A 25,708-nucleotide genomic window follows, 5' to 3' on the forward strand; every position below is an offset into this window, starting at 1 on the left:
TATTCAAAAAGAAGGAAAACAGTAGTTTGCCACAGAGCCTTAACTAGACTTTTTGGTGGCCTGTGCCAGAAAGCGCATTGGCACTCCCCCATTTTTCAAATAGCGACATAACGTACCCAAAAAGGGGAAGGGCCAGGGAGGAGATAGGGAAGGCCAGGAGATGCTGGGGATGAAATAAGAGGAAACTACAAGTGAGAATGATAATAAACAGAAAATTGCCAGGCCCAAACAGCTCCCCCTGCCCTGCTGTGCCCTGTGCCGTGGCACAAGCCGCACTACCCTAGCTACGGCCCTGGTTTGCCAGGAAACACTACTTCATCAATGCTTTCCAGCTCTCATCCTAACTTGCTACTACATGCTCCCTCCTCCCTGTCTTCCCCATCTGTATCATGCAGGTCTGTCTGCCCCTCCCCTTGAGAATGTAAGATCTTGCAAGCCTGGCCCTCTACCCTCTTGTGCTTCTCCTTACTTTATTTTCATCTACTTCTTATTCACCACTAGGGCACCTAACACTTGGTGCTTATGCTCTGTTGCTTAATTGGGTGTTATGGCCACCAATGTATCAATGTATATTATCCATGTCCTTGCCCTTCATTGTATTGTATTTTACTGTAAGTCACTTTTTTGGTTATGTACTTTGTAAGGTGCTGCGGAACACTTGTGGCACCATATAAATAAACGATAATAATAATAATAATAATAATAATAATAATAATAATGGGCCGTGATAGCACAGAAACTACATGAGGATATAGGGAATGGGTAATATAAAGGAACAGACTGTACCAGGTGAAAGTGAAGAGGTAGAGCGAGGGAAAGTGGGAATGTTAGTAGAGGAACAAGGACAGAAAGGAACCTGCTGGAAAGCAAGGTGAAATGTAAGGTCACATGGAATGATATATCATGTCACGCCCGGATGTATATTGGCTACAGCTGCAGGAACTTGGGCCGGTGGGCTAAGGGTAGCGAGCGAGTGGAAACGGGAAGGCAATATATACGTCGTCTTCATACGTCTCTCCCAGGTGTTGGTGAGACCTACCCCAGGGCGCGGAGTCTAGTCCACTCGATGGTATTCCCCATTGACCCCTCCAAGCAGGATGTGGGTTTCGCCGCACCAAGTGAACAGGTCACGGCCCCTAAGGCAGATACCTGGAGAAAACACTGAGGTAGATATGGGAGGACTATATAAGCACTGATGAGCAAGGATGATGCTCCAAAGACTGATATGTGAGTTGCACTGGTATTCAGCACCTGGTATGAGATGCTGAATAGCGATGGTTATCAGGACTTGGTATGAGACAGTGAGAATCGATGGTGGTCAACACTTGGTATGAGACACTGAGTGACGATGGTAATCGATAGTTGGAATGAGATGCTGAGTGGCGATGGTAGCCAGAACTTGGTATAAAACACTGAGAATCGATGGTAGTCAGCACTTGGAATGAGGTACTGAGAATCGATGGTAATCGATAGTTGGTATGAGATGCTGAGTGGCGTTGGTAGCCTTAACTTGGTATAAAACACTGAGAATCGATGGTAGTCAGCACTTGGAATGATACACTGATAATCGATGGTAATCGATAGTTGGTATGAGACGCTGTATAGTGCATCTAGCAGCACTAATGGTATGAGACGCTGTATGGTGCTTTCAGCAGCAGACAGGAAGGGGTCTACAAGTCACAGACTGAATACCCTTGGAAAGGAACACAGCGGAGCCTGGGACGCTGTCACAGTAGAAAAACCACTAAGGAGAAAAGTTGTACATGCAACTTCCTGCTGCAGGAAGTGCCCTAAAATACCCCTTGGTAGGTGGTCATTGGCCAGAGACATGAGCGGACCCACTGCAGAACTACCATAGTAGGATACTGATCAGATGACATGAACCAACATGGCAGCGCCCAGGACTGCACCTGCAGCAACCAAGATGCACGCATGAAGGCTCTAGCAGTCCCATGGCAGAATACTCAGCCACTACCTGTCTCCACGGCTGACGTCTGGACGCTTAGGAGCCCGAAGACGTCATCGTAGACATGACTAATGGCCCATCCCAGGCTGCATCCTGACATATCAGTGTGGGAGCCAGGTGGTGACCTCGCAATGGAAGAAGCAAGGGAGTCCAGATGTTAAGAAACTCATAGGGGCACTCGGGAAGTACACTAGTGATATATTCCGCGTGCTAGGTTTTGCAGAGGGAAGTAGGTGATGGAGGTTCTGGGTTCTTCCAGTGAGCAGCTATAGTACAATCAGCATTGAGAACTTGTCGAAGTTGTAAAGGACTGTCTATATTGGGAACAAGTCTTTGTAGGATGTAATCAGAGAACCAGCCCAGCATTGTGACAGCAGTTATCAAGAGAATTAAGTGATGCACTAAATCCCAAAATTTCACAATCTTGGGGCAGAACCTCCTTATGTGACCCAGGATGTTCTATCAGACGAATGAGGGTACAGTAGGTAGCACGACGCCTAGGGATAAATTTACTAAAGTGAGAGTTTTAAGAAGTGAGTCTTAGAAGTGATGTTGCCCATAGCAACCAATCAGATTCTACTTAACATTTAACTAGCACCTTCTAGAATATAATAGCTAGAATCTGATTGGTTGCTATGGGCAACATCACTTCTAAAACCCCCTTCTAAAAACTCTCCCTTTAGTAAATTTACCCCCTAGAGTGGACCAGGTACCAACTGCACATGCGGTTGTAGGTGTTTTCCTTGATTATCACAGGGAGAAACTTTGCGGAGAATAGCTAGAGCTAAATTCAGTCTTAATCAAGTGGGGGCTCGGTATTCAAGGGAAGTGGTTCAGATTTGTCTGAATTGATTTTAAAGTTCAACAATTGCCCATATTCTTGCAGCTTAGAAAGTAGAGAGGTTTTGTAATAGTAAGAAGGCAATTGTCCACATAGAGGGCCAATTTATGATCCAAGGTACCAACCCGGATTCCAGCGATCTCAGGGTTTCTATGTAGTCTAAAGCAGAGGTTCCCAAACGCGGTCCTCAAGGCTCCCCAACAGTTCAGGTTCATGGTTGAGCACAGGTGGTTAAATCCAATATACTGAGGTACTAATTAAGCCACGATGTGCTCAACCATGGATATCTCTAACACCTGAACTGCTAAGAAGCCTTGAGGACTGCGTTTGGGAACCTTTGGTCTCTAAAGGCTAAAGGTTCCGTCATCCGTGCAAACAGAGGGGCTGATAATGGACACTCTTGGCACGTGCGTTATACATATTAAAAAGAGCAGAAGCAAATCCATTGCAAAGGACCAAGGCTGAGGGTTTGTAATATAGATAAGAGATCCCATGTATGATGTTCTCATGGAGCCCAAAAGCTTGGAGGCTTAGGAACATAAATGACCAATTCTATCAAAGGCCTTTTCTGTGTCCAATGCCACCACCAGAGCAGGAAAAGACATCAAATTGGCTTGAGGCATAAGGTCAATGGCTGTATAGGTGTCATCAGATGCTTGTTTGCCTTAGATGAAACCCACTTGGTCTGGCTGAACCAATGTGGAGATGGCCAAGGACAGCCTGGAGGCTTGTATTCTAGCAAAAATAAAATGTAAATCTAGATTTAGAAGGAAGATTGGTCTATAACTAGAGGAAGAGTAATGACCTTTGAGGATGAATACAACCTCCTCTCTCTGTTGGTGGCCCCATCAAACTTGCAGCTGGTAAGAATTGCGTTAAATAAATTGAGAAGTAGAGGGGAGAGGATAGGGATGAATTTTACATAGACAGTGAAGCTATCAGAACCCGGAGTTTAGGAGGCATGAGACATGGAAGGGATGGGACAGCTGCCTCAGTTCTTCAGGGTCGATATTGTTATTCAGGGATGAGAACTGTGCTGCTAAAAGGCCAGATAGTTCACAAAAAGAGATATAGGGGGAGATGTATCAAACTTTGGAAGGAGAATGCCCCATAGCAGCCAATCGACTTCTAACTGTCCTCTAGCACAATCTTTGAAAGACAGTTAGAAGGTGACTGGTTGCTTTGGGCCACATCTCCACTTTATCTGTCTCCACGGCTTGAGACATCCCACCCATAATCACAGATTGTCTAGGAGGAGCTGCAGGGGAAAATGATTGACCACTCAAGTTGTAAAAAGAACCTCCCAAATCAGAAATCTTTTAAAAAATGCTTGGGGAGGGTGGTGTCATACAATAAGGAACCATTAGAATTCTTTAGAGATTAGGTCATGTTTCTGGTGCCCTTGGGCCTGAGTTTGCAGGGAAAGATGTTGTCCACATTATCACCTTGTTCATAATAGCGTTGTTGGAGGGACCCAAGAGTGTGGGTGTCCTTATAGAAGAGAAGTTGATTAAGTTGGCTTCGAAGGGACACACTCATTGCTTTTAAATGAAAGCGGGCAGTGTTAATGCCAGTGGTGTCTGTGGGGCAGAAAGGGGAACTGAATGCAAACTCTAAAGAGACCTCAGAATGATCTGACGAGGAAACGGGGCCAACCTGAAACACAGACAGTCATAATGGGGGAATGATGAACTAGAACCATATCTATGCATGATAAAACTTAATGAGGAGCTGAATAATGGGAGTACTCAAGTTGAAGAATATAGAATTCTCCAGGAGTCCTACAAATTGTAAGCTTTTAAAGATCATAAAAGCCTTTTAGATTACCTTGACTGGTGTGCAGAAATCTCGGTGGGACTGGGGAAGGGGTGTTGGGGGGTCAGGCATCAAACCTTTCTAAAGAGAACAAGTGAAGAAGTTGCCCAAAGCAACCAATTAATTTCCAGCTTTCATTTATCAAGCACATGCTATAAAATGAAAGCCAGGAGCTGATTGGTTGCTATGGCAAGTTCTCCACCTGACCTGTTCAGAAAGTTTTATCCATCTCACCCTAGATCTGTCAATCAACGGTTCCAAAACAGCATTGAAGTCGCCGTCCAAGTATTACCTGCCCCTAGGCAAACTGAAATAGTTTTGAAAGTCCTCGGCAAAGAGGGCAACCTGGACTACATGAGGAGCATATATGTTGGCAATTGTAATGGGGATCTCGCCAATGTGCCTACAAAGAAGAGGTAGCGACCATGAGGCTCTGTTAGAGTGGATTCCACCGAAGCACTGAAGAATAATTACTAAAAAGGATCGCCACACCTTTAGTTTCCCAGTCAGCTAAGGCATAAAACATTTGTGGGAAAGCTCTACTAGCTAAGGTAGGGTGGGTTTAAAGGACATGTATTTTTGGGGTAAGTGTTATAGGTAATATTGGACCCGTTGAAGCTTAATATATTGGAGCGACATGATTATGGGGAGAGTAGCTGAGGCCACTGACATTTAAGGAAATTAACAGTCATGGGGGACTGAACGTATGAGAGATTGCAGAAGAAATTAGGGAGCCTAATAAGGTAGGTGAGACTGTAATAGGGCAAGAAGGCAAAACCTTGAGTGCTCAGAAAATATTGTAGGGTACCACCCGGGGGGGGCGGGGGGATGGGCTAGTGGAGAATGGAGGGGAGCAAATGAGAGACACGGTAGAGAGGGGCATGAAGAAAACAGAGGGTGGTTAGAAAAAGGAAGAAGAAAAAGGAAGGGAAAAGTGAAGTATGTGCTACAGGCCAGTGAGTGAGTGTCCCAGATACTGGTATGTTGTACAGTAAACACTGGCTACAGGGTTGGAGAAATCCCCAGCTCCAAGATCCTTAGGCAGCAGTGATCATGGGTGCAGAGACAGTATAATTTCAGTAGAAACCAGAAATCGCTCTGGATAGATGTTTAGTGTTTTTCTATATCCCCAGGTTAGAAGATCTGGTCGGAACAGTAAATAAAGACACAAATGCTGCTAATCTGGAAGATTCATATACGTCGGATGCCAACACAGATACCACAGCCCCTATTGCAGAGTGAGTCCTGGATATCTTATATATAAAATTCATTGATCTGTTTGTTTGTTCTCTGTCCAATTAGGGTGAAACCAACACCAGGTGGTCCAGTTGGATCCTGCCTAGGTTTTAGAGAGGTTAGGGTCCTGATCGGACCTCCTGTTGGTATACGCTGGGCAGAACTTTGACCCGGGGAGTCTGTTCTGGGCTTTCCACTGGATGAATTTGGATGACATCACATCATTTGGACGAAAACTTCACAGAGTGGTAACATTGGATCCCAGAAGACATACTAGGGGGTTGAGGTCCCTGTCGGACCTCGCGTTGGTGTACACTGGGCATAACTTTGACCCGGGGTGCCTATTCTGGGCCTTCCACTGGATTAAAACATCTCAGCTGGGTGGCAATTGGTCTAAAATGCCTAATGGAGTGGTTCAGGTCCTGGTTGGACCTCATGTCAGAGTGTGCCGGGCAGACCTTTGACCCGGGGAGCCTGTTCTGGGCCTTCTACTGGATGGATTTGGATGAAAACTTCAGAGTGGTAACATTAGATCCAAGAAGATATACTAGGGGGTTGAGGTCCCTGTCGGACTCCTGTTGGTGTACACTGGGCAGAACTTTGTGCCGGGGAGCCTATTCTGGGCCTTCCACTGATTGGATTTGGATGAAAACATCTCAGAGGGGAGGCAATTGGTCTAAGATGCCTAATGGAGTGGTTCAGGTCCTGGTCGGACCTCACGTCAGAGTGTGCTGGGCAGAACTTTGACCCGGGGAGCCTGTTCTGGGCCTTTCACTGGATGGATTTGAACGACATCACATAATAAAACGTAATAACCTGAAGATTTAAACCCAGGCAACGCCGGGTACTTCAGCTAGTTATATATATAGTTTATGTACATTGTAAGGCGCTGCAGAACCCTTGTGGTGCCATATAAATAAAGGATAATAATAATAATAATATAAAAGTGCAAAACTAAGAGGTGAGAATAACACATGTTGTATGTGTAACATTGGGCAGGAGATGAGCGACTGCGATGAAGCAAGATTGGTTGGTGGGTGCAGGGGGGGGGGGGAGGAGATGGGAGTGTAAATTATTATAACTATATAATATTAGTATTGTTATATATATCTCTCTAGGTCAGGTGGTGTTGATGACACGGAGACAGGAAATGAGGACACAGACACTGCTCATTTGGAAGTTTCCTATACTTTGGATGAGGACATCGAGATACCCAATGGCACCACAGACCCTACTGCACAGTGAGTCCTGGAGATCTTACATGTATATAAAATGAATTGGTCTGTTTGGTTGTTGTCTGTCCGATTATGCATTCGGACACCCCTGCACCGATTGGAATGAAACCAACGTGAGGTGGTCCAGTTGGATCCTGGCGAGGTTTTAGGGGGGTTAGGGCCCCGGTCAAACCTCCCGTTTGTATACGCCGGGAAGAACTTTGATCCAAGGAGTCTGTTCTGGGCCTCCCACTGGATGGATTTGGACGACATTATATAATTTTGACTTAAACTTCACAGAGTGGTAACATTGGATCCCAGAAGACATACTAGGGGATTGAGGTCCCTGTCGGACCTCCCGTTGGTGTACGCTGGGCAGAACTTTGACCCGGGGAGCCTATTCTGGGCCTTCCACTGGATGAATTTGGATGAAAGCATCTAAGCGGGGTGGAAATTGGTCTAAGATGTCTAATGGAGTGGTTCAGGTCCTGGTCGGACCTCACGTCAGAGTGTGCCGGGCAGAACTTTGACCCGGGGAGCCTGTTCTGGGCCTTTGACTGGATGGATTTGGACAACATCACATAATAAAACGAAATAACCTGAAGATTTAAACCCAGGCAATGCCAGGTACTTCAGCTAGTTATACATATAAAAGTGCAAAACTAAGAGGTGAGAATAACACATGTATGTTTAACATTGGACAGGAGGTGAGCGACTGCGATGAAGCAAGATTGATGGGTGGGAGCAGGGGGGGGGGAGGAAATGGGAGTGTAAATTATTATAATTATATAATATTAGTATTGTTATATATCTCTAGGTCAGGTGGTGTTGATGACACGGAGACAGGAAATGAGGACACAGACACTGCTCATTTGGAAGTTTCCTATACTTTGGATGAGGACATCGATATACCCAATGGCACCACAGACCCTACTGCACAGTAAGTCCTGGAGATCTTATATATAAAATTAATTGGTCTGTTTGTTTGTTGTCTGTCCGATTATGCATTCGGACACCCCTGCCCCGATTGGGATGAAACTAACGTGAGGTGGCCAGTTGAATCCTGGCAAGGTTTTAGGGGGATTAGGGTCCCGACCAGACCTCCCGTTGGTATACGCCGGGAAGAACTTTGACCCGGGGAGCCTGTTCTGGGCCTCCCCGCTGGATGGATTTGGACAACATCATATGATTTGTATGAAAACTTCAGAGTGGTAACATTGTATCAAAGAAAACATACTAGGGGATTGAGGTCCCGTTGGTGTAAGCTGGGCAAAACTTTGACCCAGGGAGCCTATTCTGGGCCTTCCACTGGATGGATATGGATGAAAACTTCACAAAGGGGTGGCAATTGGTCTGGGGTGCCAAATGGAGTGGTTGGGGTCCCGGTCGGACCTCACGGCAGAGTGTGCCGGGCAGAACTTTGACTGGGGCTGTCACTGAATAGATTTAAACCTGGGCAACGCTGGGTACTTCAGCTAGATATACATATAAATATGAGGAAATAGGGGGGGGAGAATTATTCTAACTATATAATATTAGTATTTTTTTTATATCTCTAGGTCAGGTGGTGTTGATGACACGGAGACAGGATATGAGGACACAGACACTGCTCATTTGGAAGTTTCCTATACTTTGGATGAGGACATCGAGATACCCAATGGCACCACAGACCAAATTGTACAGTGAGTCCTGGAGAAATTACTATTAATATCTAAAAGTGTAAAACAGAGGAGAGAGAATAACACGTGTTGTATGTGTAACATTGGGCAGGAGGTGAGCGACTGCAATGAAGCTAGATGAATGGAAAGTGGGGGGCAGGGCTAAATTATTATAACTAATCTAATGTTAGTATTTTTATATATCTCTAGGTCAGACAAGAAGACAAGAAGTGTGGACACTGCTCATTTGCATCTCTCCTATACTTTGGATGAAGACATTGAGATACCCAATGGCACCACAGACCCTTTTGCAGAGTGAGTCCTGGAGATTGTACATATAGAAGTCTAAAACTGGGATAGTCATGGACAACTATAAATATAGGGCAGCACAGATGGTGTAGTGGTTAGCATTACTGCCTCACCAGGTTTTGGGTTTGATATCCCACCACGGTCCTAACTGTGTGGAGTTTGTATATTCTCTCCCAGCATATTCGGTGGCTGCAGACCAGTAAACATGCGAATGCTACAGGTGCCACCTTCTGTAATGAGATGCCAGCCACCGTCTTCTCAGACCCATTGCATCAGATGAACATCGCTAACATCGCTTGGACCATCAGACACATGAGCAACCCAGACTGTCCGCCCAACTAAGCTGCCACCTCCCCTTTCACCACCCCCAAACACCTGCAGCCTGTCAATCTGTCTGCATCTGAAGCCGCACGGCAACCGGCATCTCTAGACTATCCCGATGCATGTGGCTCAGGCTATTGCGCAGTCTGTGTCTAGGAAGCCGGGTCCAGGAAGTCTGCAGAACCAGGGTTCCTTACGCCTACAAAACGGGGGGGTGACACGCCCCTGCTCCTTCCACCAAACGCTGCGGCTGGTCAATCTAAGGGGGAACTGCGAGTGATCACGCAGGACCCATTCTGCGCATGCGGAGATCACCGACCATCCGATTTGTACGTAAACCGTCGGGTTGGTGTACAAATCCGAATCATGCCCACAGACCATTATTATACCAGACAATTCCTGTAATAGCTTAATTGCACATAATATAAATGAATGGGGTATGGGGACGCTTCAGTACCCGCTGATTGTGTATTAGCTGGGAGACTAACAGGTGTTGTATGGACAACCTTCCTTGGGCAGGAGGGGAGTGATTGGGATGGAACAAGATGGAAAGGTTAAAAAAAGGGCAAAAAAAGATGCAGGCAAATTATTATAACTATGTATTGTTTTTCTATATCTCTAGCTCGGGGGGTCTGGATGACACGGATATAGGAGATGAGGATTTCTATACATTGGATGCGGCCCCAGGATCACTTACTGCTGCCACAGCCTCCACTGCACAGTGAGTCCTGGTGATGATTATAGATATAACGCCTGAGGGGTGAAGGTCGAATGTTATAGAGGTGCACACCCATGACACTCCCACAAGGCAGAACACTTCTGTGCGATCGCATTGTTCCCGCCCCATAATGTCTATTTCACCCAAAGCAACATCCGGCACAGATCTGTCCTACTTAGAATTGGACGAGAGGAGTATAAATGTGTGAATTCAATCTGCAGATGCGCTACAGATGTTTCCTAGCCGTACAGAGCAAGACATTGGGCGCGACTAAAACGCTCCAAAACTGGTCGCTTAGCAAATATTTTTTTACATTTTGCGTCCTAGTGGCATCGCAGCCGCAGACAAAGCCGCTCACAGTGAGCTGGAGACGCCAGGCTGCGACTTTTCTGGCACAGATATTGGTATAACACACGCAGATGAAGCATGACGGAACGTAATGGGAGGAACAGCCGCTGCTGCTCGTATCGGGACCATTTGTATACAGATGTGATACTGAGTCGCACACAGAGGTACAAGTACTGCATGACCCAGCAGTCAGTGTACGCTAGCAATCTAGTTTTGTGGCTTCTGGTTGTCGGCGAGGCTAATGCATCGCACGGACCCTGGTGCGCCCAGGGGGCTATTTGGCGTGACATGACCCACAGTGTATGATCACACAGCTGTATGATCTAAAACCCACTATTTGTGTGCGACAATCAGCCCCATAAATTTATTGGCAGAGTAAGCGGTGATAGAGTACTGGGTGACACAACCTGTTAGGGTTAGTGTGGCTATCAATATGAAATCTGAGTGGAAGTGCTGGGAGCAGTAGTCCTACACGACAGAAAGTTAAACCAGGTTATAATGCACTTTGGCCAAAGTACGCGTGATGATAAATATGTAACACAGGTGTTGATGCTGGTGGCGGTTAGGCCACACGTGGTACAGCTTATCCATCCAGTTCTTAGGTTTATTGACTCAGGTAGAACAATAAGTAGTATGTGACACAGGGATTACACAGGAGTAACAACGGTATGCAGAGTATATAAGTAACAGCAGCCTGGAGCTTAGGGTGTTGCTGGGCATTGCGGTGCAGCAGACGTTATTGCGGTAAGTACACCGGCAGATGGTAGCACTGGTGCCCTATATACTGGTGGTGGTGATACAGTGTACCTGGTGTGTGGTAATGCGGCTCTGTATGCTGTGAGCATCCTGGGTCCAACCATCTCCATGGAATGCCAGAGTGTAAAGACACACAGACGCCACGCATGTGCAGCAGCGTATGCCAGTGGTCAGGCCTATCTAACTGTACTTCGGCAGGTCCTAGCGACCGCCAAGTCTGCCTACCATGTTAGGGTAATGGGAGGCGGCAGGGCAGGAGCGCACTACTTCCAACAAACAGTATAAAACAGGGATAAGCATGGACAACTAGAATATATTGCTATTAATGCTCACAGACAATTATACCACACAATCCCTGTGATAGCGGCCTTACTCTGAGCTGCTCAGCCAGATCATGTGTCCAACCTCCTCACATAGTATAAATGAATGAGGTATGTGTGTGACACCTCAGCACCCACTCATTGTAGATCAGGTGAGAGGTGTTGTATGGGCAAACTTGGAAAGTGATTGTGAGGAAACAAGATGGCCGTGTTAGAGGTGTAAATTATTCTAACTATACAATGTTAGTGTTTTTGTATATCTCTAGGTCAGGAGGTCTGGACGACACAGAGACAGGAGATGAGGACACAAACGCTGAGGATTACACCTATACATTGGATGTGGTCACAGAATTGCTCACTGCTGCCACAGCTCCTACCGCACCGTGAGTTCTGGTTGGTGATTATACATATATGGGGCCTGACTCTCAAAACAAAATGGCTGTGTCTGCGTGAAGCCTCAGGAACCTTGTTTACTACCTTATGCTAATGTGAGTTTACGTAGGGCCAATGCAAGGATACACGAAGATTTAAGCGGGAAACTATCTTCATTTTATTTTCATTAAGTTATTTATTTATAAGAAATGTTAAGGTTTACACCAGCAACAACACAACACTAAAACAGACCTTAACAAACCAGAAATGTGGCAGGAGGAGGGAAGCACACAAGGAAATGTGGCATGAGGAAGGAAGCACACGAGGAAATGTGGCATGAGGAGGAAAGTACACAAGGAAATGTGGCATTAGGATTTAAGCACACGAGGAAATGTGGTATGAGGAGGGAAGCACACGAGTAAATGTGGCATAAGGAGGGAAGCACACGAGGAAATGTGGCATGAGGAGGGAAGCACACGAGGAAATGTGGTGTGAGGAGGGAAGCACACGAGGAAATGTGGCATAAGGAGGGAAGCACACGAGGAAATGTGGCATGAGGAGGGAAGCACATGAGGAAATGTGGTATGAGGAGGGAAGCACATGAGGAATCTGGCATGAGGAGGAAAGCACATGAGGAAATGTGGTATGAGGAGGGAAGCACATGAGGAATCTGGCATGAGGAGGAAAGCACATGAGGAAATGTGGTATGAGGAGGGAAGCACATGAGGAATCTGGCATGAGGAGGAAAGCACATGAGGAAATGTGGTATGAGGAGGGAAGCACACGAGGAAATGTGGCATGAGGAGGGAAGCACACGAGGAAATGTGGCATGAGGAGGAAGCACACGAGGAAATGTGGCATGAGGAGGGAAGCACATGAGGAATCTGGCATGAGGAGGGAAGCACATGAGGAAATGTGGTATGAGGGAAGCACACGAGGAAATGTGGCATGAGGAGGGAAGCACATGAGGAAATGTGGCATGAGGAGGGAAGCACATGAGGAAATGTGGCATGAGGAGGGAAGCACATGAGGAATGTGGCATGAGGAGGGAAGCACATGAGGAATGTGACATGAGGAGGGAAGCACATGAGGAAATGTGGTATGAGGAGGGAAGCACACGAGGAAATGTGGCATGAGGAGGGAAGCACACGAGGAAATGTGGCATGAGGAGGGAAGCACACGAGGAAATGTGGCATGAGGAGGGAAGCACACGAGGAAATGTGGCATGAGGAGGGAAGCACACGAGGAAATGTGGCATGAGGAGGGAAGCACACGAGGAAATGTGGTATGAGGAGGGAAGCACATGAGGAAATGTGGCATGAGGAGGGAAGCACATGAGGAATGTGACATGAGGAGGGAAGCACATGAGGAAATGTGGTATGAGGAGGGAAGCACATGAGGAAATGTGGCATGAGGAGGGAAGCACATGAGGAAATGTGGCATGAGGAGGGAAGCACACGAGGAAATGTGGCATGAGGAGGGAAGCACACGAGGAGATGTGGCATGAGGAGGGAAAGCACACGAGGAAATGTGGCATGAGGAGGGAAGCACACGAGGAAATGTGGCATGAGGAGGGAAGCACATGAGGAATCTGGCATGAGGAGGGAAGGACAGGAGGAAAGTGATTTGTGAGGAAACAAGATGGCCGTGTTAGAGGTGTAAATTATTCTAACTATACAATGTTAGTGTTTTTGTATATCTCTAGGTCAGGAGGTCTGGACGACACAGAGACAGGAGATGAGGACACAAACGCTGAGGATTACACCTATACATTGGATGTGGTCACAGAATTGCTCACTGCTGCCACAGCTCCTACCGCACCGTGAGTTCTGGTTGGTGATTATACATATATGGGGCCTGACTCGCAAAACAAAATGGCTGTGTCTGCGTGAAGCCACAGAAGCCTCATTTACTACCTTAAGCTAATGTGAGTTTACGTAGGGCCAATGCGAGGATACACGAAGATTTAAGCGGGAAACTATCTTCATTTTATTTTCATTAAGTTATTTATTTATAAGAAATGTTAAGGTTTACACCAGCAACAACACGACACTAAAACAGACCTTAACAAACCAGAAATGTGGCATGAGGAGGGAAGCACACAAGGAAATGTGGCTTGAGGAAGGAAGCACACGAGGAAATGTGGCATGAGGAAGGAAGCACACGAGGAAATGTGGCATGAGGAGGAAAGTACACAAGGAAATGTGGCATGAGGTTGGAAGCACACGAGGAAATGTGGTATGAGGAGGGAAGCACACGAGTAAATGTGGCATGAGGAGGGAAGCACACGAGGAAATGTGGTATGAGGAGGGAAGCACACGAGGAAATGTGGCATAAGGAGGGAAGCACACGAGGAAATGTGGCATGAGGAGGGAAGCACATGAGGAATCTGGCATGAGGTGGGAAGCACATGAGGAAATGTGGTATGAGGAGGGAAGCACATGAGGAATCTGGCATGAGGAGGGAAGCACATGAGGAAATGTGGTATGAGGAGGGAAGCACACGAGGAAATGTGGCATGAGGAGGGAAGCACACGAGGAAATGTGGCATGAGGAGGAAGCACACGAGGAAATGTGGCATGAGGAGGGAAGCACATGAGGAATCTGGCATGAGGAGGGAAGCACATGAGGAAATGTGGTATGAGGAGGGAAGCACACGAGGAAATGTGGCATGAGGAGGGAAGCACATGAAGAAATGTGGCATGAGGAGGGAAGCACATGAGGAAATGTGGCATGAGGAGGGAAGCACATGAGGAATGTGGCATGAGGAGGGAAGCACATGAGGAATGTGACATGAGGAGGGAAGCACATGAGGAAATGTGGTATGAGGAGGGAAGCACATGAGGAAATGTGGCATGAGGAGGGAAGCACACGAGGAAATGTGGCATGAGGAGGGAAGCACATGAGGAAATGTGGCATGAGGAGGGAAGCACACGAGGAAATGTGGCATGAGGAGGGAAGCACACGAGGAAATGTGGCATGAGGAGGGAAGCACACGAGGAAATGTGGCATGAGGAGGAAAGCACACAAGGAAATGTGGTATGAGGAGGGAAGCACATGAGGAAATGTGGCATGAGGAGGGAAGCACATGAGGAATGTGACATGAGGAGGGAAGCACATGAGGAAATGTGGTATGAGGAGGGAAGCACATGAGGAAATGTGGCATGAGGAGGGAAGCACATGAGGAAATGTGGCATGAGGAGGGAAGCACACGAGGAAATGTGGCATGAGGAGGGAAGCACACGAGGAAATGTGGCATGAGGAGGGAAAGCACACGAGGAAATCTGGCATGAGGAGGGAAGCACACGAGGAAATGTGGCATGAGGAGGGAAGCACATGAGGAATCTGGCATGAGGAGGGAAGCACAGGAGGAAAGTGATTTGTGAGGAAACAAGATGGCCGTGTTAGAGGTGTAAATTATTCTAACTATACAATGTTAGTGTTTTTGTATATCTCTAGGTCAGGAGGTCTGGACGACACAGAGACAGGAGATGAGGACACAAACGCTGAGGATTACACCTATACATTGGATGTGGTCACAGAATTGCTCACTGCTGCCACAGCTCCTACCGCACCGTGAGTTCTGGTTGGTGATTATACATATATGGGGCCTGACTCGCAAAACAAAATGGCTGTGTCTGCGTGAAGCCACAGAAGCCTCATTTACTACCTTATGCTAATGTGAGTTTACGTAGGGCCAATGCGAGGATACACGAAAATTTAAGCGGGAAACTATCTTCATTTTATTTTCATTAAGTTATTTATTTATAAGAAATGTTAAGGTTTACACCAGCAACAACACAACACTAAAACAGACCTTAACAAACCAGAAATGTGGCATGAGGAGGGAAGCACACAAGGCAATGTGGCATGAGGAAGGACACACACGAGGAAATGTGGCATGAGGAAGGAAGCACACAAGGAAATGTGGCATGAGGAGGGAAAGCACACGAGGAAATGTGGCATGAGGAGGGAAGCACACGAGGAAATGTGGCATGAGGAGGGAAGCACATGAGGAAATGTGGTATGAGGATCGAAGCACACGAGGAAATGTGGCATGAGGAGGGAAGCACACAAGGAAATGTGGCACGAGGAGGGAAGCACACCAGGAAATGTGGCATGAGGAGGGAAGCACACCAGGAAATGTGGCATGAGGAGGGAAGCACACCAGGAAATGTGGCATGAGGAGGGAAGCACACAAGGAAATGTGGTATGAGGAGGGAAGCACACGAGGAAATGTGGCATGAGGGGTGAAGCACACGAGGAAATGTGGTATGAGGAGGGAAGCACACGAGGAAATGTGGCATGAGGAGGGAAGCACACGAGGAAATGTGGCATGAGGAGGGAAGCACACCAGGAAATGTGGCATGAGGAGGGAAGCACACCAGGAAATGTGGCATGAGGAGGGAAGCACACCAGGAAATGTGGCATGAGGAGGGAAGCACACAAGGAAATGTGGTATGAGGAGGGAAGCACACGAGGAAATGTGGCATGAGGAGGGAAGCACACGAGGAAATGTGGTATGAGGAGGGAAGCACATGAGGAAATGTGGCATGAGGAGGGAAGCAATTAATGTTGGAAGTTGGAGATCGCCACTGCGCAGTCTCCATGATGCTCCTTTATGGAGGCATCGGTACATAACCAAGATGGCTGCCCTTTGATCTTCTACACTGTGCCGTCTTTTCACTGTGACGAAGCACCACAGTGGGTCACTTAACTTAGTGAGACCCTGCGATACAGTATATTACATTCCACAGCGCCATTACCGCTTGTATCCTGCGCTGCTACCAGCGTACAGTCACAGGCTGGCGGTCTGTATGCTCCGCTCCATTCTGGGAGTCTGTTTTGTGCATAACCGTGAGTACGGCTGTACATCCACATTACCGCTAAATAAACCATCTGGTTAAGCACTGGGCTGTTTGGTTACTTTGAAGGATCCGCTGGTGTGTACTATGACTTTGCTGTCACCATCACCAATAGTACACACACTGAACAACAAAAATATGCAAATAGCAGACACAATACAGGGTCCCACTGCAGTGGGCTAATGGTATATAGGCACCCAGTGTCCATGAGAGCTAGCAGGCGCATTAATATTGAGAACAATATTGAAAGGAGAAACTGATCCAGCCTCTCCTCTCAAATGTGAAAGGTCTTCCCCCCCATAAAAACCATAGAGCATCCTAACAGTGAAGCAAGTTCCCAAAGGCCCCACTTGGGTATAAGCAACACAGGCCCAGGACAACAGGTGGTTCTGCAATTGTTCAATCTTCCAGCAAAGGTCTATCCACACAGAGAGGGTCACCAAGCTCCACCCTAGCATCCAACACCAAACCATGCCACTCTAATACAGACCCACGATATTTAAAAACCACCATACAACAATAAGTGTCAGGACAGCTACAGCGAATAGAACAAAATATACAGCATCCAGCATTTTTGATGCTGGGTACACACCATATCGGCCATCTGCTGTGCTGCACAGCTGATGCGATATGCTTGTGAATGACGTTGTCCACAGACATATTAGGGGTACAACTCCGCGATATATCGGCCGTTCAATTGAACGGGCGATTAACAACAGGTCCAAGCTCCAGAAAGTATCGCAATCCGGAGCTTGGTACACATGGGAAAAGTGTCCAGAACTCCGAAAATGGCAGCCTGAGTGGTTGGTAGTTTATAACTCTTCACTTTATCTCTCTCCAAGGTTTGATGCACCTCCCCCTTAGACACTAACGCTACAGACAATTCTACCAAACAGTCCCTGTGATAGCTGCCTCACACTCTGAGCTGCTCAGCCACACAGAAGGGGTGTCCTGCCTCCTCACATTATATACACTAATGAGGTATGTGTGTGTGACACCTCAGCACCAGCTCATTGTGTATCAGGGGAGAGACTAATAGGTGTTGTGTGTGCAGCCTCGTGCATGGGGGAGAGGGCTTGTGATGGAACAAGGTCGAAAGGTTGATGGGGGGGATGAAAGTTAGGGGCGGGCAAATTATTATAACTACATAATGTTGGCATTTTTATATATCTCTAGGTCAGGAGGTCTGGGTGACACGGGGACAGGAGATGAGGACACCGATGCAGAGGACTACACCTATACATTGGATGTGGACACAGTAATACCCAATAACGCCGCAGACCCTACTGCACTGTGAGTCCTGGTGATAATACATATAGGACCTGATTCTGTGTCAGATGCAAGCAATGCCCGTCGCTGCTGCAATCCCGTATGCAGCGGACTTGCGAAAATATGCTAATGACTCAGCCGCCATCTTGTGCACAGAGGTGCCACTGCCATTGTCTCACATCCGCCGCTTATGTAAAAAAGCGTGAACATCCGTTGCATATGGAACCTCTGAGCAAGACTTTGCCATCTCAGAGTTAGCGTCTCCCCTAATATGCCGGGGCCTCTCCAGCTGCGTACAAATTTGCGGAGGCTCACAGGGGCACGTCCAGAAAATGGTCCCGGGGCACCCGCTTTTCTAGCCACCCTCCGTTACCTCCCGCAAACGCTGACTGCCTGTCACTCACTTTGCATATAAATCCTCTCTCATCGACCGCCATCTCAAACCCAATCACCGCGCATTTTCCACCCATAGCTGCAACCGTCATCATTATTAACAGCGCTTGCACCAGACCCATGCTAAGTGCAAGAGATCCGTCTGAAACGGGCTGTCCTTTTCCGTGCGCACGACCCAGAATGGCGCGGATCTCCAGCTATACGCCCTATGACACACCAACAAGACAGAACAGTACCGTGCGATCACAATGTCGCTGCCCAGTTCCAGCTCTTGGAAACGCCCATTTCACATAAAGTAAGATCCGGCAGAGATCCCTCCTCCTGAGAATCGGCCGGAGATACATAAAAAGGCATCAGTCACTTGTGCACATACGCTGTATGCTAAAAGCAACTATTTCCGGGAGAAAAAAAAGAGACAGATCCGAGTCAGAATCAGCCTCATAACAGTGTAAAACTGTGATATATCTAAGCTAATGCCTCCTGACAGCATCGCAGATCAGAGTGCAGCATCCTAAGGCGCAGCATCGTATCATCTGCGAGAACATCGGCACTCTGAGTAAGTTACTTAGATTGCCCCTCGCAGATCCATAGCTTGGACCGTAGACCTGGCCTCTGCATTCCCAGAAAATGGGGGCGTCACACCCCTGTTTTTAGGAACGGAGACTGGCAGTGCCCCCACCCCACCCCAGACAGCCGCAGCCTGTCAATCATCACTGCATGTGAAGACGCAAGGCCCGTTCTGCACAGGTGCAGGCGCCCTACCGTGTATGCAAACCATTTGCTTTGGGTACATCTCTGAATAAGGCCCTTAGGGGTCTATGTACTAAGCTTTGGATGGAGATAAACTAACTATATTGTATTTATATATTTCTAGGTCAGGGGGTCAGGACGACATGGAAACAGGAGATGAGGATTACACCTATACATTGGATGCGGCCACAGGATCAGTCACTGCCGCCACAGCCCCTACTGCCCAGTGAGTCCTGGTGATTATTACACATATAGGGCCTGACTATGAGTGGGACACACAGGGGCTGTGTTATCATGATGCCGCAGCAGCCTGATTAACCTCCTTATGCTAATGCAAGTTTCCATAGGGCTGTGTCTATGTAACATTGGGCAGGAGGTGAGTGAGCGTGATGAAACCAGCACGGACCTCTAGCTACATTCTCAGGACCAGGAGCCGTCACAGGGCTCTATGCCGATCTGTGCCGGCCCCGCCCACTAAACCTGTGATATCATGATGTCACACATAGGGGGCGGGGCGTCCCTTGGATGCGTTGCACGGCTCTACAGCAGTGCTACTGGCTGCAGGATACCATTCCAGCCCTCCAAGCCACGTGTCCATTTCACACAAAGCGACATACGGCAAAGATCCCTCCTCCTGAGAATAGGCCAGAGAGGAGTAACAATGTGTCCATTCTCTTGCTGTATGCAGAGGTGCAGTGTTGAGCCCGGAGCAAGTCTACGGCACCACACACCACCCAGCTCTATAGGACAAGGGGCCCTGCTTATCAATATTATTTTACTAATAAAAAGGGTGTTTTCACACCCTTTTCATATAATTTTAGTATCACATACATTTATTAAGGGGCAATTAGAGAAGTTTTCATGAAAAAATACTCTGCCCATTAATTTGCGTATCTTTAGTATGCAGATCGCATTTCCCATACTTGTAATGGGAAATGCGATTTGCCTGAGATTTACTAAAAATAAATTGTAAATAAATAAATAGGAAAGCCCTTTTACAATAACACCATCTTTAGATGACAGTATTAGGGCTTTCCCCCGGTTCCCCAACTCCGGGCCCGCTCTACCGGGCAGAACAGAGTCGGGAGCCAGCCCCTGTGATCAGCTGTGTGGTCTAAATAGACCACAAGCTGATCCCTGGAAAAAAAACACCTGATTCCAGGGACCGGAGATCGGTGCTCCGGTGAGGTCCTATGGGGCTCAGGTGAGCTGGTCTCCGGAGTCGTGCACTGTGTCCCTGGTCAGCTGCTGCATAAAACGGGAGACCAGCTGACCGGAGCCCTAGAGGTAGGACTTCACCCGATCACCGAGGTAAGTGTAAGTGAGCGGGGGGCGATCGTGGAGAGGTATAGGGAGCCGGTCTGCACATGTACAGACACCTTTCTTGCCATCCTTAGGTACGTCCCCACAGTAAATAAGTAAAACTCATTGGCCCCCACAGCAAAAGAGTAACATTAATGTGGATAATAGTATGGGCACTTACTATAAACAGTATAAAGGATGGGATGACACAAAACAAACAAAAAAACTTGGACAGAGAATGGGGAAGGGGCTGGGCACTGGATGCCGGAGCTCAGAATCCCAACGCTGGCATCACAACCTAAGTAAGTATCCTAACCCTCACCTAATCCTCCCTCCAGTCTAAACCCGCCCCCCACCCGCCTAACCTTAACCCCTGACCCTCCCTCTAGAACCAATCCTTACCGTCGGGATTCTGACTACTAAGTGATAAGAAATGTAAAGTCTCCCCTGTACTTATGAAGCCAACGTAAAGACAACGTCAGGCAGGCACCATTGCAGGGTCTTCCCTGTAGAGTTTGTGGCCACTACTGATAATATAAATGTCACCTGTGCAGCTAACGCTCACACTCTGAGCTGCTCAGCCACACATAGGAGGTGTCCTGCCTCCTCACATTATATACACTAATGGGGTATATGTGTGACGCCTCAGCACCAGCTCATTGTGTATCAGGGGAGAGACTAAGGGGTCTATTTACTAAGCAGTGTTAGGAGACAGAGTGAAAAGTGATAAGAAAGTGATAAGGTGCCAGCCAATCAGCTCCCAATTGTCATCTCACAGGCTGTGTTTGAAAAATGACAGTTGGGATCTGATTGGCTGGCACCTTATCACTTTTAACTCTGTCTCCTAACACTGCTTAGTAAATAGACCCCTAACAGGGGTTGTATGTGGAGGAGGTGAGCGATGCTGATGAAATGAGGTGGACAGCTTGGAGGAGAGATGTAAGTGTGTGGCGGAGGCGGGGGGGAACAAAATAAGGAGGGGCAAATTACTATATTTGTATAATGTTATTGTTTTTATATATCTCTAGGTCAGGAGGTCTGGACAACACGGAGACAGGAGATGAGGCAACAAATGATGAGGATTACACCTATACATTGGATGTGGTCACAGAATTACTCACTGCTGCCACAGCCGCTACTACACAGTGAGTCCTGGTGATCACTATATATATATATATATATATATATATATATATGTGTGTATATATATATATATATATATATATATAGGGCCTGACTATGAGTGGGACACAAAGGGGCTGTGTTATCCTGATGCCGCTGCAGCCTGATTACCTATCTGAGTTACTGCCTTCTGCTAATGCCAGTTTCCATAGGGCTGTGTCTGTGTAACATGGGCAGGGGGTGAGCGAGTGTGATGAAAGTTTCATTCCCAGGACTAGGGGCTAGAACAGGGCTCTATACCATCCTGTGCTGACTCCGCCCCTTAAACCAGTGATGTCAGGATGTCACAACTAGGGGGCGTGGCCACTGGCTCTAGGAAGTTGTGCACTGCCTGGATCTTCCTAAGGGCACTCCGGGCAACTCCACAGGCTGCAGGGTTCCTGCCCGGAGAGTCCCTTGGGTGCTTCGTATGGCTATGCGGCAGTGCCACTGGCTACAGGATGCCATTCCAGCCACCCGCCAAGCCACATGCCCATTTCACACTAAAGCGAGATCCGGCAAAGATCCCTCCTAATGAGAATGCGTAAATTCTGTTCTGCTCCTGCGCTGTATACAGTCGCTCAGCATGAAGCCACGGCGCCCGGAGCAAGTGCAAGCTAGGGCACCCCACACCATCCAGTTCTATAGGCCAAAGTATTATAATATAAGATTGCACTTACCAGTCATCCATAGGTTCGTCCCCACAGTAAAAAAAGTAAAACACATTGGGCCCTACAGGAAAAAAAATAACATAAGTGTGGCTAATGGTATGGGGCACTTGCTGGTAACGGGATATAGTATTAGATGATACTGAACAAAATCAAACCTTGGTTGGGGGGTGGGAGAGTGGGGGAGGGGAAGTGATAAGAAAATTTATATAAAGTCTCCCTTGTGCTTATGAAGCCAATGTAAATACAATGTCAGGTAGGCACCATTGCAGGGTCTTTTCTGTAGAAATTGTGACCACAATTGATAATAAAATGTCATCTGTGCAGCTCTGCAGCCGCCCACAGGGATCCTTCTACACCCCCCCACCCCCCAGCGCTGTATGTGCTCTCAGTCCCCGCTGTCCGGGCACAGGGACTCAGCGAGCCAATAGAGGTGAGAACTTCCTGGGGGTGGGGGTTCCTGGTGGTCCAATCCTGGCTCTATAACCTCTGGGCAACAACAGCGGTGGCAGCTCCTCCTGTAGTTGCATTCCTGGGAGGGCAGTTGCTCCAACATAGGCCCAGATTTATCAACAAGTGATATTCTTGTGTTTGAAATATGACAGTTAGGAGCTGATTAGTTGGAGCACTATTTAGTAACGAGCGATAACAAGAACATCACTGGAACGAGAAGCCTCACTGGGGCAGTGTTGGAAGTGTCACAGCAGCGGTGGCTGCACCACCAAGGCTTCAGTACACACCAACCTTTGCAGACAGGAGCCGGATAGTCTGGGAGGAAGGCAGGTACTGTACACTAGGGAGGCGGCTGATTGTTCTGTCCTGGCGGCAGGTATTCCATCAGCGTTACAGCACAGGCTAAGCAGTCTCTCGGTATGGATCTGCCTTACTCCCACAGGCAGCCTGGTGGGACCCAGGCAGCGGACGCGCTGTGCCCTGTTTTTGGGTGGCGACCTCATTCGGATGCTCAAGCCGGTCCTGCCCGTCACTACTGCAATGATCTGCCGGCTACACCCCTGACTGAGGGGATGAAAGTGTGTGATTGGCGGGGATAAATTATTATAACTATATATTGTTTTTATATATCTCTAGGTCAGGAGGTCTGGACGACACGCAGACGGGAGATGAGGATTACACCTATACATTGGATGTGGACACAGGATCAGTCACTGCCGCCACAGCATCTAATGCACAGTGAGTCCTGGTGATTATTATACATACTGTATAGGGCCTGACTCTGAGTGATGAAATAAGCATTGACCTCTAACTACACTCCCAGTACCAGGCACGGTGCTACATGCCAACCTGTGTCTGCCCCGCCCCCTAAACCCGTGATGTCAGGATGTCACACCGGCTCTAGGCAGTAAAGCACTGCCCGGATCTCCCTAAGGACTCTCCGGGCAACTCCAAAGGCTGCAGGGTGCCTGCCCGGTGCATCCCTGGCACGGACAGGGGGGACAAACAAGCAAAAGGAAGGGAGTAAATTATTATAGCTATATTATGCTCACAGTTTTATACTTCTCTAGGTCAGAAGGCCCGGATGACACGGAGACGGGAGATGAGGTCACAGATATTGAGAATTACATCTATACACTGGATGTGGACAAAGAATTACTTAATAACGCTGCACAGTGAGTCCGATGCCTCAGCACCAGATTGTGTATAAGGGGAGAGACTAAAGCTGGGTACACACTTGGCTAGCTGGAAGATGAAAGCTGGAAAATCGTTAACACTGAAGTGTCCAATTGATATAAGGGGATCAATCTCCTTAAACTATCCACAGTCAGAACGAGTGTGTATACTGCGGAGATATATAAGTAATCTGCTCTAGGTACTCACTCCGCCATAGTCCTGTGATACTCCGGTCTGTAGGAAGGGGGCACAGTTCTGCGGGGTGATCCTCCGAATTCGCCTCCAGTGGAGGAAAGGATGTCACGGATCCCGTATCAGGCGCAAAGGACAGCCCGAGCCGCCTGTAGGAGTGTGTCCTCGGGAAGCCGCTGCCCGCTAGTGCGCTCGTCTGCCCCTGTGATCGCAGTCCACACACAGGGTATGTTCGCCGTGTGGCTCCAAGGAATGTGAGGTTTGCTTCGGCAAGCTAGCACTAACGTGGATAGTGGTGTAGCAAGGGGTGAAAAATGATCCCCAGGAAAACCACACATCTGTAGCTCCACTGTGGAGTTGCACTCCGGGCAACTCCACAGGCTGCAGGGTTCCTGCCTGGAGAGTCCCTTGGGTGCTTCGTGTGGCTTTGCAGCAGTGCCACTGGCTGCAGGATGCCATTCCAGCCACCCGCCAAGCCACGTGTCCATTTCACACTAAAGCGAGATCCGGCAAAGATCCCGCCTAATGAGAATGCGTAAATTCTGTTCTGCACCTGCGCTGTATACAGTTGCCCAGCATGAAGCCACGGCGCCCGGAGCAAGGGCAAGCTAGGGCACCCCACACCATCCAGCTCTATAGGCCAAAGTATTATAATATAAGATTGCACTTATCAGTCATCCATAGGTTCGTCCCCACAGTAAAAAAAGTAAAACACATTGGGCCCTACAGGAAAAAAAATAACATAAGTGTGGCTAATGGTATGGGGCACTTGCTGTTAACGGGATATAGTATTAGATGATACTGAACAAAATCAAACCTTGGTTGGGGGGTGGGAGAGGGGAAGTGATAAGAAAATGTATATAAAGTCTCCCTTGTGCTTATGAAGCCAATGTAAATACAATGTCAGGTAAGCACCATTGCAGGGTCTAGGCAGTAAAGCACTGCCCAGATCTCCCCAAGGACTCTCCGGGCAACTCCAAAGGCTGCAGGGTGCCTGCCCGGTGCATCCCTGGCATGGTAGGGGGGACAAACAAGCAAAAGGAAGGGGGTAAATTATTATAGCTATATTATGCTCACAGGTTTATACTTCTCTAGGTCAGAAGGCCCGGATGACACGGAGACGGGAGATGAGGTCACAGATATTGAGAATTACATCTATACACTGGATGTGGACAAAGAATTACTTAATAACGCTGCACAGTGAGTCCGACGCCTCAGCACCAGATTGGGTATAAGGGGAGAGACTATAGCTGGGTACACACTTGGCTGACTGAGCGGCCATTTTGTTAAGCTATATACACTTACCAATCAGCCTCTTAGTATATCTGGCCAGACGTCACAACTGGATGGGCATTTAAAATTGCCCGCCATGTTGTGATGTCAGTGTCGGCGGTTCTTGCAATCAGTGTATGGGCGGTTGACGGGTCGTCCGTGCACACACAGGCAGATGTACCAATATATATGCACACTATATCGGCGGGGCCGACCTGAAATGTCTGTGACCGACGTCGTTCACACACAGTATTGCCTGTACACACGGACAGATGCACTCAGCAATATGTTGTACGTCAGCTGTAAGAACGTCATATCGCGTAGTGTGTACCCG

At 47.8% G+C, this 25,708-nt stretch overlaps 1 long non-coding RNA gene across 1 annotated transcript; it reads left to right on the top strand.

The window, feature by feature from the left end:
* Positions 1 to 7,980: 7,980 nt before the first annotated feature.
* Positions 7,981 to 11,828, top strand: LOC148508021 (uncharacterized). The gene is made up of 5 exons (XR_015869638.1): positions 7,981 to 8,012; positions 8,632 to 8,754; positions 8,941 to 9,045; positions 9,983 to 10,081; positions 11,769 to 11,828. It is a non-coding gene; the product is annotated as an uncharacterized LOC148508021 (long non-coding RNA).
* Positions 11,829 to 25,708: the final 13,880 nt, after the last annotated feature.

The sequence above is a fragment of the Taudactylus pleione genome, unplaced genomic scaffold (assembly GCF_031769625.1).
Source record: "Taudactylus pleione unplaced genomic scaffold, aTauple2 ptg000377l, whole genome shotgun sequence".
Taxonomy (NCBI): Eukaryota; Metazoa; Chordata; class Amphibia; order Anura; family Myobatrachidae; genus Taudactylus; species Taudactylus pleione.